The sequence below is a fragment of the Lissotriton helveticus genome, chromosome 3_2 (genome assembly GCF_964261635.1).
Source record: "Lissotriton helveticus chromosome 3_2, aLisHel1.1, whole genome shotgun sequence".
NCBI classification, from domain to species: Eukaryota; Metazoa; Chordata; class Amphibia; order Caudata; family Salamandridae; genus Lissotriton; species Lissotriton helveticus.
In genome coordinates this window covers 471,726,015-471,743,574 of record NC_136062.1, presented here as the reverse complement: position 1 = coordinate 471,743,574, position 17,560 = coordinate 471,726,015, and positions in this window count along the sequence as shown.

The following is a 17,560-nucleotide window of genomic DNA, read 5'->3' as shown; positions in this document are numbered from 1 at the left end:
AGAGCTGACTATGGACAAGGCCCTATGAACCATGACTAAATAGTTATAGGTAATTCTCATCTTTAGAGGTAGCCATTGTAAAGAATAAACTAACATTAACACTTCTCAGATAAACAAAGGGCAAGTGAAAAAAATGTTACAGTAACAATCCCGACAGCTAGGGGGCGGTGTGATTTAGGCCAAGCGAGCGCTGCCAGTGCTACCCACATCACACGGTAAACTTGATATGTTTTGATCCTATTAAAATCTTTGTTTCCATTATACTTCAGAATTACAAATCAGTGCTTCATTTGTTGTTTCGTAACTGCTTATTAATTTTGAAATATGTGTTCTGTTCACTTACAGGCATTTCATTTTTGTTGTGTTTTAGAAAAAAGCGACATCGTGCAGGCTTTACTTTCACACCAGTTAGATTGTCACATAGTTCACAACATAAAATCCTCCTACTTTGTTGGCAAAGAAAGGAAAGCCAGCCCCAATCTGCATGATAAAAGAATAAACAGCAGTGTGTCAGAAGCCTAGCCTGACATTTGACCTCTGTCTTTGAACGCCTAGTGTGACAAGGTAAAAATAAAATATTAAGTCATTTTTAATGCTCATTCACCTTCAGAACTACAGCATTGATATTTTGGGGGGTGCTGCAACCCCTGCCACTTCCCTACTTTTAGCGCCTATGGCAGCAGAGGACTAAGGGGTAGATGTATCAAGATTCTATTTTGCGATTTCTAAACAGCGATTTTTAAGGAATCGCTATTTAGAAATCGCAAAATGGAATTTATGTAGAAAATCGCTATTTTTTAGCGATTTCTTAGTCTTCCTTATTTGTGAATTCGCAATTTGCGAATTCGCAATTAAGGAATAATTTCCAATGCATTCCTATGGGCCAGGAGGCCCATAGGAATGATTGTGAAATAATTCTCAACTTGTGATTCGCAATTTGCTAATCGCAAATTGAGAATAATTTCAAGGGTGCAGGGGTGTCTCAAAGACACCCTGCTGCACCCCTGAAATTTACATGTTTGTGCATATGGCGCACATACATGCCCTATGGGCATGTATGTGCGTCACATGCCACCTTCACAAATGCCAAATAGGGCAAATTACCACCAAGTACAGGTTGGTGGTAATTTGCGATTTCTTAACCCAAAATCGCATTTTCTAATACCTACATACATCTTATTTAAGGAATCCCAAAATTTGCGATTCCTTAAATGCTAAAGCAAATTAAGGAACCGTAAATGTTGCGATTCCTTATTTTGCGATTTTTTTATAAATATCCAAAAATGCAAAAAAGCTTTTTGTGATTCGCAAAGGCCGAAATTCGCAGAATTCCGTCCTTTGCGAATCGCAAAAGGCTTGATACATCTACCCCCATATCATGCGGCAGGGCTGACGAATTTATGCAGCAAGTGGAGGTAAATTATGCGGTGTAATGTGGCAGAATTATCTCACAATTGTGCCAATTTAATACACCCTCAGTGTGCCTGGGCAAAGGTTTCCCCTCCTTCGTACTAGTTGGCATAGGCGCTGGAAGTAGGGGCGCGGGGGTGCTGCAGCACCCCCAAAATACCCATGTTGTAGTTCAGAAGGTGAATGAGCAATTAAGGGGCCTTTATATTTTGTTTTAAGTTATCACATGTGTTGTGTTCTCAGATAGAGGTCGATTGCTAGATTATCGCTGACATTTTGCTGCTTATTTTTTCACCGTGGAAACTGGGGTTTTCTGTCTTTGTCTGAAAATCAAATCACACAGCATTTGTAAATCGCAGCACTGTCCCCCCTAGGGGTATCTGGGCGCTGGGCAAAGTGAGAGGATTTTGTAAATTAACTATTTGACAGTATTGATGGGGCACAAGGAAAAGGCTGTAAAATGTTCATTTTATTCAAGTATGCAAGAACACTTAAATACCTGTATATAAACTGTTCAAACATTTCAAAGTACATGAAAAGCACAAGAGACACTTTTTTTGTAATTCTGAATTCTGATGGAAATAAAGGGGCATATTACCAAGGCGGGCGATATTGAAATATCGCCACTTTAGCGGCCGTTTTCGGCCGCTAAGCGACGATAATTCTATCGCCCTATTACCAAGCTGTCGCTAACAGCAGTTAGCGACAGCTTGTAGGCGATAGCGAGCGGTCTGGGGCCCGCTTTGCATGTCAGCGATATTTATCGCTAATGACATGCAAAGTGGGCGTACCCAACCGGTTAGCGACTGAAAGCAGTTGATAACGTCGCTATCGCCTATTACCAAGAAAGGCGAAGCGATGGGAAATATTCGTGCTAAGCGCGAATATCGCCAAACCCTAACGCCTGCAAATACCAGTTCTTAGCCATGTTATCCAATGGGAGGTGGATAACATGGCTAACAGCATTTGCACGCTAATGCGTGAACACCACTGTTTTTCCAGCGATATTCATGCTAACGCCTGCAAAATTATCGCTTTTGAGATAAACGTTGGTAATAGGACGTTATCTCAGCGATAATATTGGGCGAAGCGCGGCGTTAAAAAAACTAACGCTAAGCTCAGTTAGCGATAAATATCGCTAACAGTTGGTAATATGCCCCAAAGATTTTAATAGGATCAAAACAAATCAAGACACTTGTCTTGGTGATGCACAAATGATAAATATTCGCAGAAACACGATTTCCACATATATGAGCACTATATAGTTTTATCCTCAAAATTGCATGTCAACGCAAATTACGTGATCATTGTAATTGAAAATGTGCTTTCTGTATTTGACAGTGGCTACCACACCATGTTTTAGTAATATATTTGCGGCAATGTGCTCCAATGTGCACCACTGGCTACACACTACCCTCCTGCTGAATGGGCGTGGCTCATTTGTGGCTCTTGTTCTTTGTGCGACGCTTGGATTTTTCACAATCCCTGTGGCTTCCGTGATGTAACGTGGATCACAGCACCGCACTCTGACAGTTGTTCCAGTGACACTGCCAGTTTAACACCTGAATACAGCAATCAGGAACTAGAAAGTACCAGTTAACCTCAGCTAAGGACAGAATAAGCCTTGTGACCTTGGGCGGAAGGATAGCAGTGCCACAGCACTTTGGATCGGTATGATTAAGGCGGGATCTGTGCAGAGCCGGACTGGCCATTGCAGGCTTCGGGCATTTGCCCGGGAGGCTGTAAGGGTGGGGACCAGTTTTTGGTGAGGTTGGGGCCAGTTTTGTTACTGGGGGCCGATTTTGCAGCGATGGTGCAATATGGGCACCTAGTAAGAAAAGCTTCTGCGGTTTTCTCCAAGCCCCTCCCCTGCCACCACCACCACCGTGGGTGGGGGCCGGTCGGACAAAATTGCCAGGGCTGCTTTGAGTTCCCAGTCCGGCCCTGGGCCTGCGGGGCTGGGCAGAAGTCAGAGGTAGGGCTGATAAAGGGCAGACAGGAGAAGGGAGGGGCTTCCTGCTGCTTCAGTGCATTCTCTTGAAGAGTGGACATTGGATAGTAAACTGAGGGACAAAAACATAAATTCCCGAGCATTGCATAATTATACCAAGTTTGGTAAGTTGGGGTTCAAACACAAAATGGGAGCGCCTGAGGGTAGTGAGGCAATGGGGCACCCTCCACTCATATAAGCTCAAAAACAAAAAGCCCCATTACTCAACACCCCAGAAAAAGGAGTTGTATGTCAAGTGGCTCCTCCAGTCTAAGCCGCTGTAGGAACCCCTACCAGGCTCAGAGTCAATCAAAAGAGGGTGTATGTCTAACACATACAGGGACGTAGTATCAAGACAGACAATAAAATGATCGCTACTAAAGCTAAAGCGGCGATAGTGGGCTTGATAATATGCTCTATGGAATTCCAACTGAAGCCCATGTTAAATGTGAAGGACATCTAACACGGGCTTCTATTGGAATTCTATATGTATTTGTATTTGTATGTATTTTAATGCTTATTAAGCGCAAACTGTCACCCCGAGGGTATCCTGGCGCTGAGATCAGATTCAGCCAACTGGAATAAACTTATTCTGCTCTTGGAAAAAGATAGGTTTTGAGATCCTTTTTAAACGAAGTCAGATCTTGTCTGCTCCTAAGTATCAGAGGAAGCGTATTCCACATTGTGGCGGCAGTGAAACTAAAAGCACGACCGCCCATTCTCACTCTATTAATCCTCGGGATTCTTACTAGAAACACCGAGGCGGATCTCAACGGTCTGGCAGCCTGGTACCAATGAAAAAGATTTTGCAAAGGTATTGGTCCTTGACCATGCAAGGCTCCAAAGGTCAGGCATAAGGCCTTATAAGAGATCCTCTGCTGGACTGGCAGCCAGTGTAGGACTGCCAGGGCTCCAGAGGAAGAGGCCGATCGAGGAAGGGATAGAGCATATTATCAAGCCCATTATCGCCGCTTTAGCGGCAGTTTTCTGCCGCTAAAGTGGCGATAATTATATCACCTGTCTTGATAATATGCCCCACAGTGTCAAGGGACAGACACAGCATTAGTGCGGGAGATGACCTTATAAAATAGGAAGCGCCTCACAGAAGCAACAACTAAAGCCATCTGGCGAGTGCTTACCAACCATCTCATTTCATACTCATTGGCACTTTGCTATTCAAGCAGGAAAACCTTACATAGGATGAGTGTATCTTCTTATAGTAGATGAGTGTATCTTCCTATAGTAGGTGAGTGTATCTTCTTATAGTAGATGAGTGTATCTTCCTATAGTAGGTGAGTGTATCTTCTTATAGTAGATGAGTGTATCTTCCTATAGTAGATGAGTGTATCTTCCTATAGTAGGTGAGTGTATCTTCTTATAGTAGATGAGTGTATCTTCCTATAGTAGGTGAGTGTATCTACCTATAGTAGGTGAGTGTATCTTCCTATAGTAGGTGAGTGTATCTTCTTATAGTAGAGGAGTGTATCTTCCTATAGTAGATGAGTGTATCTTCCTATAGTAGGTGAGTGCATCTTCTTATAGTAGATGAGTGTATCTTCCTATAGTAGGTGAGTGTATCTTCTTATAATAGATTAGTGCATCTTCCTATAGTAGATGAGTGTATCTTCCTATAGTAGGTGAGTGTATCTTCTTATAGTAGATGAGTGTATCTTCCTATAGTAGATGAGTGTATCTTCCTATAGTAGGTGAGTGTATCTTCTTATAGTAGATGAGTGTATCTTCCTATAGTAGGTGAGTGTATCTTCCTATAGTTCTTATAGTAGGTGAGTGTATCTTCTTATAGTAGATGAGTGTATCTTCCTATAGTAGGTGAGTGTATCTTCTTATAGTAGATGAGTGTATCTTCCTATAGTAGATGAGTGTATCTTCCTATAGTAGGTGAGTGTATCTTCTTATAGTAGATGAGTGTATCTTCCTATAGTAGGTGAGTGTATCTTCCTATAGTTCTTATAGTAGGTGAGTGTAACTTCTTATAGTAGATGAGTGTATCTTCCTATAGTAGGTGAGTGTATCTTCTTATAGTAGATGAGTGTATCTTCCTATAGTAGATGAGTGTATCTTCCTATAGTAGGTGAGTGTATCTTCTTATAGTAGATGAGTGTATCTTCCTATAGTAGGTGAGTGTATCTTCTTATAGTAGATGAGTGTATCTTCCTATAGTAGGTGAGTGTATCTTCCTATAGTGGGTGAGTGTATCTTCCTATAGTAGATGAGTGTATCTTCCTATAGTAGATGAGTGTATCTTCCTATAGTGGATGAGTGTATCTTCTTATAGTAGATGAGTGTATCTTCCTATAGTAGAGGAGTGTATCTTCCTATAGTAGGTGAGTGTATCTTCTTATAGTAGATGAGTGTATCTTCCTATAGTAGGTGAGTGTATCTTCTTATAGTAGATGAGTGTATCTTCCTATAGTAGATGAGTGTATCTTCCTATAGTAGGTGAGTGTATCTTCTTATAGTAGATGAGTGTATCTTCCTATAGTAGGTGATTGTATCTTCCTATAGTAGGTGAGTGTATCTTCCTATAGTAGGTGAGTGTATCTTCTTATAGTAGAGGAGTGTATCTTCCTATAGTAGATGAGTGTCTCTTCCTATAGTAGGTGAGTGCATCTTTTTATAGTAGATGAGTGTATCTTCCTATAGTAGGTGAGTGTATCTTCTTATAGTAGATGAGTGCATCTTCCTATAGCAGATGAGTGTATCTTCCTATAGTAGGTGAGTGTATCTTCTTATAGTAGATGATTGTATCTTCCTATAGTAGATGAGTGTATCTTCCTATAGTAGGTGAGTGTATCTTCCTATAGTAGGTGAGTGTATCTTCCTATAGTAGGTGAGTGTATCTTCTTATAGTAGATGAGTGTATCTTCCTATAGTAGGTGAGTGTGTCTTCTTATAGTAGATGAGTGTATCTTCCTATAGTAGATGAGTGTATCTTCCTATAGTAGGTGAGTGTATCTTCTTATAGTAGATGAGTGTATCTTCCTATAGTAGGTGAGTGCATCTTCCTATAGTAGGTGAGTGTATCTTCTTATAGTAGGTGAGTGCATCTTCCTATAGTAGGTGAGTGCATCTTCCTATAGTAGGTGAGTGTATCTTCTTATAGTAGATGAGTATCTTCCTATAGTAGATGAGTGTATCTTCTTATAGTAGGTGAGTGCATCTTCTTATAGTAGATGAGTGTATCTTCCTATAGTAGGTGAGTGTATCTTCTTATAATAGATGAGTGTATCTTCTTATAGTAGATGATTGTATCTTCCTATAGTAGATGAGTGTATCTTCCTATAGTAGGTGAGTGTATCTTCCTATAGTAGGTGAGTGTATCTTCCTATAGTAGGTGAGTGTATCTTCCTATAGTAGGTGAGTGTATCTTCTTATAGTAGATGAGTGTATCTTCCTATAGTAGGTGAGTGTGTCTTCTTATAGTAGATGAGTGTATCTTCCTATAGTAGATGAGTGTATCTTCCTATAGTAGGTGAGTGTATCTTCTTATAGTAGATGAGTGTATCTTCCTATAGTAGGTGAGTGCATCTTCCTATAGTAGGTGAGTGTATCTTCTTATAGTAGGTGAGTGCATCTTCTTATAGTAGATGAGTGTATCTTCCTATAGTAGGTGAGTGTATCTTCTTATAATAGATGAGTGCATCTTCCTATAGTAGATGAGTGTATCTTCCTATAGTAGGTGAGTGTATCTTCTTATAGTAGATGAGTGTATCTTCCTATAGTAGATGAGTGTATCTTCTTATAGTAGGTGAGTGCATCTTCCTATAGTAGGTGAGTGCATCTTCTTATAGTAGGTGAGTGTATCTTCTTATAGTAGGTGAGTGTATCTTCTTATAGTAGATGATTGTATCTTCCTATAGTAGATGAGTGTATCTTCCTATAGTAGGTGAGTGTATCTTCTTATAGTAGATGATTGTATCTTCCTATAGTAGATGAGTGTATCTTCCTATAGTAGGTGAGTGTATCTTCCTATAGTAGGTGAGTGTATCTTCCTATAGTAGGTGAGTGTATCTTCCTATAGTAGGTGAGTGTATCTTCTTATAGTAGATGAGTGTATCTTCCTATAGTAGGTGAGTGTGTCTTCTTATAGTAGATGAGTGTATCTTCCTATAGTAGATGAGTGTATCTTCCTATAGTAGGTGAGTGTATCTTCTTATAGTAGATGAGTGTATCTTCCTATAGTAGGTGAGTGCATCTTCCTATAGTAGGTGAGTGTATCTTCTTATAGTAGGTGAGTGCATCTTCTTATAGTAGATGAGTGCATCTTCCTATAGTAGGTGAGTGTATCTTCTTATAATAGATGAGTGCATCTTCCTATAGTAGATGAGTGTATCTTCCTATAGTAGGTGAGTGTATCTTCTTATAGTAGATGAGTGTATCTTCCTATAGTAGATGAGTGTATCTTCCTATAGTAGGTGAGTGTATCTTCTTATAGTAGATGAGTGTATCTTCCTATAGTAGGTGAGTGTATCTTCCTATAGTTCTTATAGTAGGTGAGTGTATCTTCTTATAGTAGATGAGTGTATCTTCCTATAGTAGATGAGTGTATCTTCCTATAGTAGGTGAGTGTATCTTCTTATAGTAGATGAGTGTATCTTCCTATAGTAGGTGAGTGCATCTTCCTATAGTAGGTGAGTGTATCTTCTTATAGTAGGTGAGTGCATCTTCCTATAGTAGGTGAGTGCATCTTCCTATAGTAGGTGAGTGTATCTTCTTATAGTAGATGAGTATCTTCCTATAGTAGATGAGTGTATCTTCTTATAGTAGGTGAGTGCATCTTCTTATAGTAGATGAGTGTATCTTCCTATAGTAGGTGAGTGTATCTTCTTATAATAGATGAGTGTATCTTCTTATAGTAGATGATTGTATCTTCCTATAGTAGATGAGTGTATCTTCCTATAGTAGGTGAGTGTATCTTCCTATAGTAGGTGAGTGTATCTTCCTATAGTAGGTGAGTGTATCTTCCTATAGTAGGTGAGTGTATCTTCTTATAGTAGATGAGTGTATCTTCCTATAGTAGGTGAGTGTGTCTTCTTATAGTAGATGAGTGTATCTTCCTATAGTAGATGAGTGTATCTTCCTATAGTAGGTGAGTGTATCTTCTTATAGTAGATGAGTGTATCTTCCTATAGTAGGTGAGTGCATCTTCCTATAGTAGGTGAGTGTATCTTCTTATAGTAGGTGAGTGCATCTTCTTATAGTAGATGAGTGTATCTTCCTATAGTAGGTGAGTGTATCTTCTTATAATAGATGAGTGCATCTTCCTATAGTAGATGAGTGTATCTTCCTATAGTAGGTGAGTGTATCTTCTTATAGTAGATGAGTGTATCTTCCTATAGTAGATGAGTGTATCTTCTTATAGTAGGTGAGTGCATCTTCCTATAGTAGGTGAGTGCATCTTCTTATAGTAGGTGAGTGTATCTTCTTATAGTAGGTGAGTGTATCTTCTTATAGTAGATGATTGTATCTTCCTATAGTAGATGAGTGTATCTTCCTATAGTAGGTGAGTGTATCTTCTTATAGTAGATGATTGTATCTTCCTATAGTAGATGAGTGTATCTTCCTATAGTAGGTGAGTGTATCTTCCTATAGTAGGTGAGTGTATCTTCCTATAGTAGGTGAGTGTATCTTCCTATAGTAGGTGAGTGTATCTTCTTATAGTAGATGAGTGTATCTTCCTATAGTAGGTGAGTGTGTCTTCTTATAGTAGATGAGTGTATCTTCCTATAGTAGATGAGTGTATCTTCCTATAGTAGGTGAGTGTATCTTCTTATAGTAGATGAGTGTATCTTCCTATAGTAGGTGAGTGCATCTTCCTATAGTAGGTGAGTGTATCTTCTTATAGTAGGTGAGTGCATCTTCTTATAGTAGATGAGTGCATCTTCCTATAGTAGGTGAGTGTATCTTCTTATAATAGATGAGTGCATCTTCCTATAGTAGATGAGTGTATCTTCCTATAGTAGGTGAGTGTATCTTCTTATAGTAGATGAGTGTATCTTCCTATAGTAGATGAGTGTATCTTCCTATAGTAGGTGAGTGTATCTTCTTATAGTAGATGAGTGTATCTTCCTATAGTAGGTGAGTGTATCTTCCTATAGTTCTTATAGTAGGTGAGTGTATCTTCCTATAGTAGATGAGTGTATCTTCCTATAGTAGGTGAGTGTATCTTCTTATAGTAGATGAGTGTATCTTCCTATAGTAGGTGAGTGTATCTTCTTATAGTAGATGAGTATCTTCCTATAGTAGGTGAGTGTATCTTCCTATAGTGGGTGAGTGTATCTTCCTATAGTAGATGAGTGTATCTTCCTATAGTAAATGAGTGTATCTTCCTATAGTGGATGAGTGTATCTTCTTATAGTAGATGAGTGTATCTTCCTATAGTAGAGGAGTGTATCTTCCTATAGTAGGTGAGTGTATCTTCTTATAGTAGATGAGTGTATCTTCCTATAGTAGGTGAGTGTATCTTCTTATAGTAGATGAGTGTATCTTTCTATAGTAGATGAGTGTATCTTCCTATAGTAGGTGAGTGTATCTTCTTATAGTAGATGAGTGTATCTTCCTATAGTAGGTGATTGTATCTTCCTATAGTAGGTGAGTGTATCTTCCTATAGTAGGTGAGTGTATCTTCTTATAGTAGAGGAGTGTATCTTCCTATAGTAGATGAGTGTATCTTCCTATAGTAGGTGAGTGTATCTTCTTATAGTAGATGAGTGTATCTTCCTATAGTAGGTGAGTGTATCTTCTTATAGTAGATGAGTGCATCTTCCTATAGCAGATGAGTGTATCTTCCTATAGTAGGTGAGTGTATCTTCTTATAGTAGATGATTGTATCTTCCTATAGTAGATGAGTGTATCTTCCTATAGTAGGTGAGTGCATCTTCTTATAGTAGATGAGTGTATCTTCTTATAGTAGATGAGTGCATCTTCTTATAGTAGATGAGTGTATCTTCTTATAGTAGATGAGTGTATCTTCCTATAGTAGGTGAGTGTATCTTCTTATAGTAGATGATTGTATCTTCCTATAGTAGATGAGTGTATCTTCCTATAGTAGGTGAGTGCATCTTCTTATAGTAGATGAGTGTATCTTCTTATAGTAGATGAGTGCATCTTCTTATAGTAGATGAGTGTATCTTCTTATAGTAGATGAGTGTATCTTCCTATAGTAGGTGAGTGTGTCTTCTTATAGTAGATGAGTGTATCTTCCTATAGTAGATGAGTGTATCTTCCTATAGTAGGTGAGTGTATCTTCTTATAGTAGATGAGTGTATCTTCCTATAGTAGATGAGTGTATCTTCTTATAGTAGGTGAGTGCATCTTCCTATAGTAGGTGAGTGTATCTTCCTATAGTAGATGAGTGTATCTTCCTATAGTAGATGAGTGTATCTTCCTATAGTAGGTGAGTGTATCTTCTTATAGTAGATGAGTGTATCTTCCTATAGTAGGTGAGTGTATCTTCCTATAGTAGGTGAGTGTATCTTCTTATAGTAAATGAGTGTATCTTCCTATAGTAGATGAGTGTATCTTCCTATAGTAGGTGAGTGTATCTTCTTATAGTAGATGAGTGTATCTTCCTATAGTAGGTGATTGTATCTTCTTATAGTAGGTGAGTGTATCTTCCTATAGTAGATGAGTGTATCTTCCTATAGTAGGTGAGTGTATCTTCTTATAGTAGATGAGTGTATCTTCCTATAGTAGGTGAGTGTATCTTCCTATAGTAGGTGAGTGTATCTTCTTACAGTAGGTGAGTGTATCTTCTTATAGTAGATGAGTGTATCTTCCTATAGTAGGTGAGTGTATCTTCCTATAGTAGGTGAGTGTATCTTCCTATAGTAGGTGAGTGTATCTTCTTATAGTAGATGAGTGTATCTTCCTATAGTAGGTGAGTGTGTCTTCTTATAGTAGATGAGTGTATCTTCCTATAGTAGATGAGTGTATCTTCCTATAGTAGGTGAGTGTATCTTCTTATAGTAGATGAGTGTATCTTCCTATAGTAGGTGAGTGCATCTTCCTATAGTAGGTGAGTGTATCTTCTTATAGTAGGTGAGTGTAGCAAAATGATTCTATTAACCCCCTACATGCTTGTCCTACAGCACACATGTGATCGAGTCCTCGTACTACGAGAGTAAGTCCCTCACTCTCAGGATTAGAAATGAGTTCACATGGCCCCCTCAAACTTTTTAATATGATTTACGACAAAGTTACATGTTTAGACCATGATGTAGAGAATGGCCAACATGTTTCTTTTTCACTAGAGATTTTCAGGCAAATTCATCAGGGCTAGGAGGACCCAGATGACTTTCAACAGTGCACCGTACTTACAAACAAACAGGAAGGGAAAGAGGGGAAAAACAAACCAAATAGGAAAAGTAAAAACATGTCAGAATCAAAAGATACTGTAGATACAGAGCGTAGAGGTAAGCCACCGAACCGTGTTCATATTTACCACATAGTCACCTGGTGAAGGCCTACCAGTGGGCAATGAGAGCTCGTACCGAAACAAAGGACAACGCTGTGCCTCCCAGAAGCAATGAAGAGAGTAATGGCAAAAGTACTGTCATATACTCATAATGCTACTGGTAGTGAGGTCCATAACACACCTGGAGAACCATCATGCTTGGCTTATGCATAAATGTATGGATAACATGAGCTCTGGCAGGACCTGCACAGGTTCAGGTCACATGTACCAGATTGCTAAAATATGCTGTGTAAACATGCACATAACTGCCCATTAAAAGAAATACCCAGGAGCACAGCTACATCTTACTGCCTGCAGGGGCTGCCCACACAAACACCGAGAAAGATAAGAAGGCATCAAGTAAACCCCAAAAAATCACTCTAAAAGAAAACTCCAACATAGTGATCCCGAACGACAACCCTGGAGAACGTGTTGCAGATGGAGAACAAATCGTATCCATAGGGGGCTCAACAGCTCACTTGGGGTGCTGGTGATTCAAGCATGGGTGTTCTTGTACTGAAGCCTGCAGCATGCTCACTGGGCCACGCCTTCTTCGCAATTCCTCTGACAAAATATTAGGATATCATAGGGGCCTCGAAATGAACCAGAGCGACTAGACCGGGCAATCTACCTGCCATTATAACTAAATCGAAAATCGATTGGTGGGCAACATTTTTCTATTACACGTTTCGGGGGTTCCTGTCTACTGGCAAGTTCCCTGAAAGATGGAAGGGCTCAGTTATTAGACCTTTAAACAAGTAAGATGATATAAAAACCCAGCAAAACTATAGACTGATCAATCTCCTGGATGTGTGGTCAAAACTGAAGCCTTACAGCTAGATTCATCAAGCTCAATTGCGCTCGCAAAGGGCCAGATTCTCAGAATCTGGCCCTTTGCGAGCGCAATTTTTGCATTTGGGATTCATCATCCCAAATGCAAAATTCGCTAATAAAGAATTCGCACATTTGCGAGGAATTGCATTTAAGAAATCTCTATTTGAGATTCCTTAAATGCAATTCATTAACCATTTTTTCATTGCGAATTCGCAATTTTTGGTCGCTATTTACCACGAAGTATGACTTCGTGGTAAATAGCGAAAAAATAGAAAAAAGCACTTGAGTGCATTTTTCTCACTTGCATGTTACACACACACATGTCCTTTGGACTTTTGTGTGCGCAACACCTGTGTCAATTTGCATATCAGGGGTGCTACAGGGTGTCCTTTGGACACCCCTGGCACCCTTGAATTCGCATCCTTATTTGCGATTAGCTCATTTCTAATCACAAATAAGGAATGACTCCCCATTCATTCCTATGGGCCTGTAGGCCCATAGGAATGAATGGAAAGTTATTCCTTATTTGCGATTAGCAATTAGCTAATCGCAAATAAGGAAGCTATAGGAATTGCAATAAATATTGCGATTCCTACATGAATCCCGTTTTGCGAGTCTGTAATAGCGATTCCTTATGAATCGCTATTATAGACTCGCAAAACGGGTCTTTGATGAATCTAGCAGTTAACCCCTTCCCGGTGGGGCTAATTCCCCTGCTGTGCTGGGGGGCGCACACAGCGACCCGGTGCTCGTGACGAGCTCAGCTCGTCATGCAGCACGGTGGCGCTGTGCTCATGACGAGCTGAGCCCGTCACGGCCACACTCGTTTCTTTAGAACACTCAGCACAGCGGGGGAATTAGCCCCGCGTGCGAGCGTTGCGGCCGTTATGACGAGCTCAGCTCATCATGAGCACACGGTCTCCGTGGCTCATGACGAGCTGAGCTCGTCATGAGCATGGGAGGGGTTAAGGAATGAGCAGAAGTCCATAACGCTGTTTCACCAGAGGAGGGGGAATTCAAGGTAGGGCGTTCAACGATGGACCACTGTTTTTGTCTGTGGTCATGCGCCAGGAAGGCGGTGCAACAAAGGGGTACATTTCTCTGTTGCTTCATTGACTTTCGCGCAGCATTTGATTCGGTCGATCGGATATTCCTATGGGGAAACACTGGTTAAAATGGAAATTCCCCCTAATACAGGTTCTACATTCTTAAAATTGTGCCCAGGTGATTACTGACACAGATGGCAAATTGACCCATAAAATCCCAATCAGGAATGGCCTCCGTTAGGGCTGGGTTTTGGCCCCTTTCTCTTCTCACTGTTTATAGTTATCGTTAGCTGAAGCAAAAGGCTGGAACCCTATATGCAGATACCCTGGTCATGATGGATGTGACGGGATGAGACTTAAAAAACAAATTGAATATATTGATGGAGTATTGTAATATGAAAAAGTGCATGATAAACAAGGATAAGACCAAGGTTTTGCCATTTGGTCAAAAGGCCATAAAACCTGCATGGTACTTGGGGGCTAATAACGTTGAAACTATGAAGTAATATAAGTATTTAGGGGTCTGGTTCAAAAAGAGCCTGACGTGAAAAGAACACATTGAGGGGGATATCTACAATGAAGTGGCGGAGCGTGTCGTTAGCCTCCTTAGCTTAACGACATGCTCCGCCACTTCGGAAACGCAAGGCTGCACCATATTTACAAGAATATGGTGCAGGCTTGCGCTTCGTCCTGCGATGGCGCTAAGTTTAACAACTTAGCACCAATGCAGGCACCCTTGCACCAGAGTGCAAGGGTGTCTGTGAGCAGGAGAGGATTGTTTATGTGTAGTAAGGTGTCCCATCCTGCACATAAACATTCTTAAAATGCATTATTGTAACTTTCATGTGTGCTGCTACGAGTACCACACATGAAAGTTACAAAGCGGCCTTTTTTTAAAAGGTTTGTTCTTGTACAAAGGGACATCATCCTGTACTTAAACAAACCATGGGATTTTGATTTTTCCATGTGCAGCACACATGGAAAATGCAAAAACGAGGAGAAATAATCAATTTCTCCTTGTTTCGCCAGCTTAAGACCAGGATTTTCCAGGTGTTCATTTTGGTGCTGCCTCCTATATACACAATTCAATTCAATTTAGTTTTTATTTGTTACGGAACTCCAACGGAGGTCCACAAAAATACACCAGCACAGTAAAAAAACAATACTATAAATACTTTCTTTTAAATACCCCAATAAATAAAAAAAGAGAGAGAAGAAAAAAAAAAAGAAAAACATACTTTGTAACGGATACGAAGTTCTACATTGGCCAACCAGCAAACATTACACATACCAACTAAACTCTTAACAAATGTTCCTAATAAATGGGCAGGAATGTTTAAAAAAATTGAAATATTCTATGGCAAACCCTTTCATTTGGTGGGGACAAGACAAAAGTTTGAGCCTCCTGAACAGAATGAATATTACATTTGATAAATGAGGGTCTTAAAAACATGCGCCTTGCTCTTAGAAGTTCTGGACACACAAATAGCACATGATTAAGATCCTCTATTTGAGAACGGCACAGTTCGCAAATTCTCTCCTCTCCAGGAGTTTTTTCCCAAATACACCATCCCTGTACATAAGGGGCAGCATCAAATACAATGGGCGTTGCGGAGGAACGCCCACCACAACACCCACTGCACACCTCTTTCACGCTAAGTTAGCGTGAAATGGTGCCTTATGTACAAGGCAGCGCTAAGCCACTTGAGGTGGCTTAACGCTGCCTTGTACATAAGGCAAGGTCCCTATCGCCACGGGAACATTATTAAACTTGAAGTTACCGTGGCCCCTGACTCCCTAAAAGGGAGAACCTTAGCATCGATATGCAGCCTATAAAAGTTTAATAAAAACGATAATGACATGTCCGTTCGACCATTATTGACTGCTTACATGGCAATGACTTGCCCGCAATTCCATCACGGCGTGGAATTACTATGTATAAGCAGTAAAATGAATTTGGAATACAAAGAGGGAACCTGCCTGAAAGGCTTGCTGTCACTACAAGAGCAGCAATGATCCAGGCAATTAGAATGAAAACAGGAACAACATCCTGGAGGCACTTAGCATTTGCTGACACAGCAAGATTCGAGCAACATCTGGAAAGGCAACATCATCAAAATGCAAACGTGAGCTCCTGCATAGTGAGCTGAAGTGAGCAAGTGCAAAAGAAATATGGGCTAAGTATGCAGCACCCGGGGCGAGAGTGCCCGAACGGGACTCCGCGGATAGGGATCACAGAGGGGACGCTTCGTACCCTGGTTAAGAGCAGAGGACAAGATATGCAGTAACTCCAGATGAACGCCTCTGGAAAATTCACTTAATATTCTGGCAGAATGAAGAGTGGTTTCTGTATATCAATACTAAGGGCCAGATGTAGGTAAATCTCATTTACCGACTCTAGAATACCAAATTTTACCGATTCGGTATTCTAGATTCGGTAAATGAGATGTAGGTAATAATTCGAGATGTAGGTAATAATTCGGTAATTTTTACCGAATCGGTATGATTCGGTAATTACCGAATCGGTATTTACAGATTCGGTAATTGCCATTGTTTCCTATGGGCGAATCAATGTTAATTACCGAATCGGTAAATACCGATTCGGTAAAATTATTGAATTGTCAAGGGGGACAGGGTGTCACTTTGACACCCTGTTGCACCCCTGATTCTGGCTTGTGTGCCATGTGGCACACATACATGCCCTTAGTGCCCACATGGCACAGGTGTACATGCACAGATGTGCATGTACACAGGAATTCGTTATTTACCCCTAAATAGTATTTAGTGGTAAATAACGAATTCTAAAGGGCCTGTGGCACTTTTTTCAGTGCCACCTACATCTAGATTTACCGATTCGGTAAATTTACCGATTCGGTAAGTTTAAGGCCCTCTACATATCAAAAACCAAATACCGGTCGGTAACGGCCGAAATCGGCCGTTACCGACCGGTATTTGGCGACCTCCATCTGGTCCTAAATCCCAAACGAAGACCAACGATTTTAAGATTAAGAATTGGTATAAACCTGTGATACTTTTTTTTTTTACAGAGTTTTATATAGCGCAAAATTGACCCAAAGGGATCAGGTATCAGAGCGCGTTACATAGCACCAGTTGCGTTACATGAAGGCACATTCATTTTTGGTAGGCACTGTGGAGATTAAGCGATTTTCCCAGAATCACAGGATGTTCAGCGTCATTGCCAAGAATCGAACCTGGAGGCATATTATCAAGACAGGCGATACAATTATCTACGGCGATAATGGGCTTGATAATATGGCCATGAGAATTCCAATAGAAGCCCAGGTTAACACCAGAACATGGGCTACTATGGCAATTCACAAGGGCATATTATCGAGCCCATAATCGCTGCTTCAGCGGCAATTTTCTGCCGCTAACGCAGTGATAATTTTAATGTTGTTTCTTTATACTATGGGCATCTTACCAACAACTAGTGATAAATATTGCTATGTTGGCTTAGCGGCAATATTTTTATCACCGAGCTGCGGCGATTTTTATCGCTTAGGAACCTTGCTATTATCAAGGTTTATCTCCTAAGTGATAAAAATCGGCCACAATGCATGAATATCGCTGAAAAGTCAGCGTTATTCATGCATTACCGTGCAAATGCTCTTAGCATGTTATCCACCTCCCATTGGATAACATGGCTAAGAACTGCTCAGGGCAGGTGTTAGCTTTTGGAGATATTCGCGCTTAGCGCGAATATCTCCAAAAGTTGGTAATAGGAGATAGCGATGTTAGCGACTGTTTCCAGTCGCTAACATCTTGGCACGCCCACTTTGCATG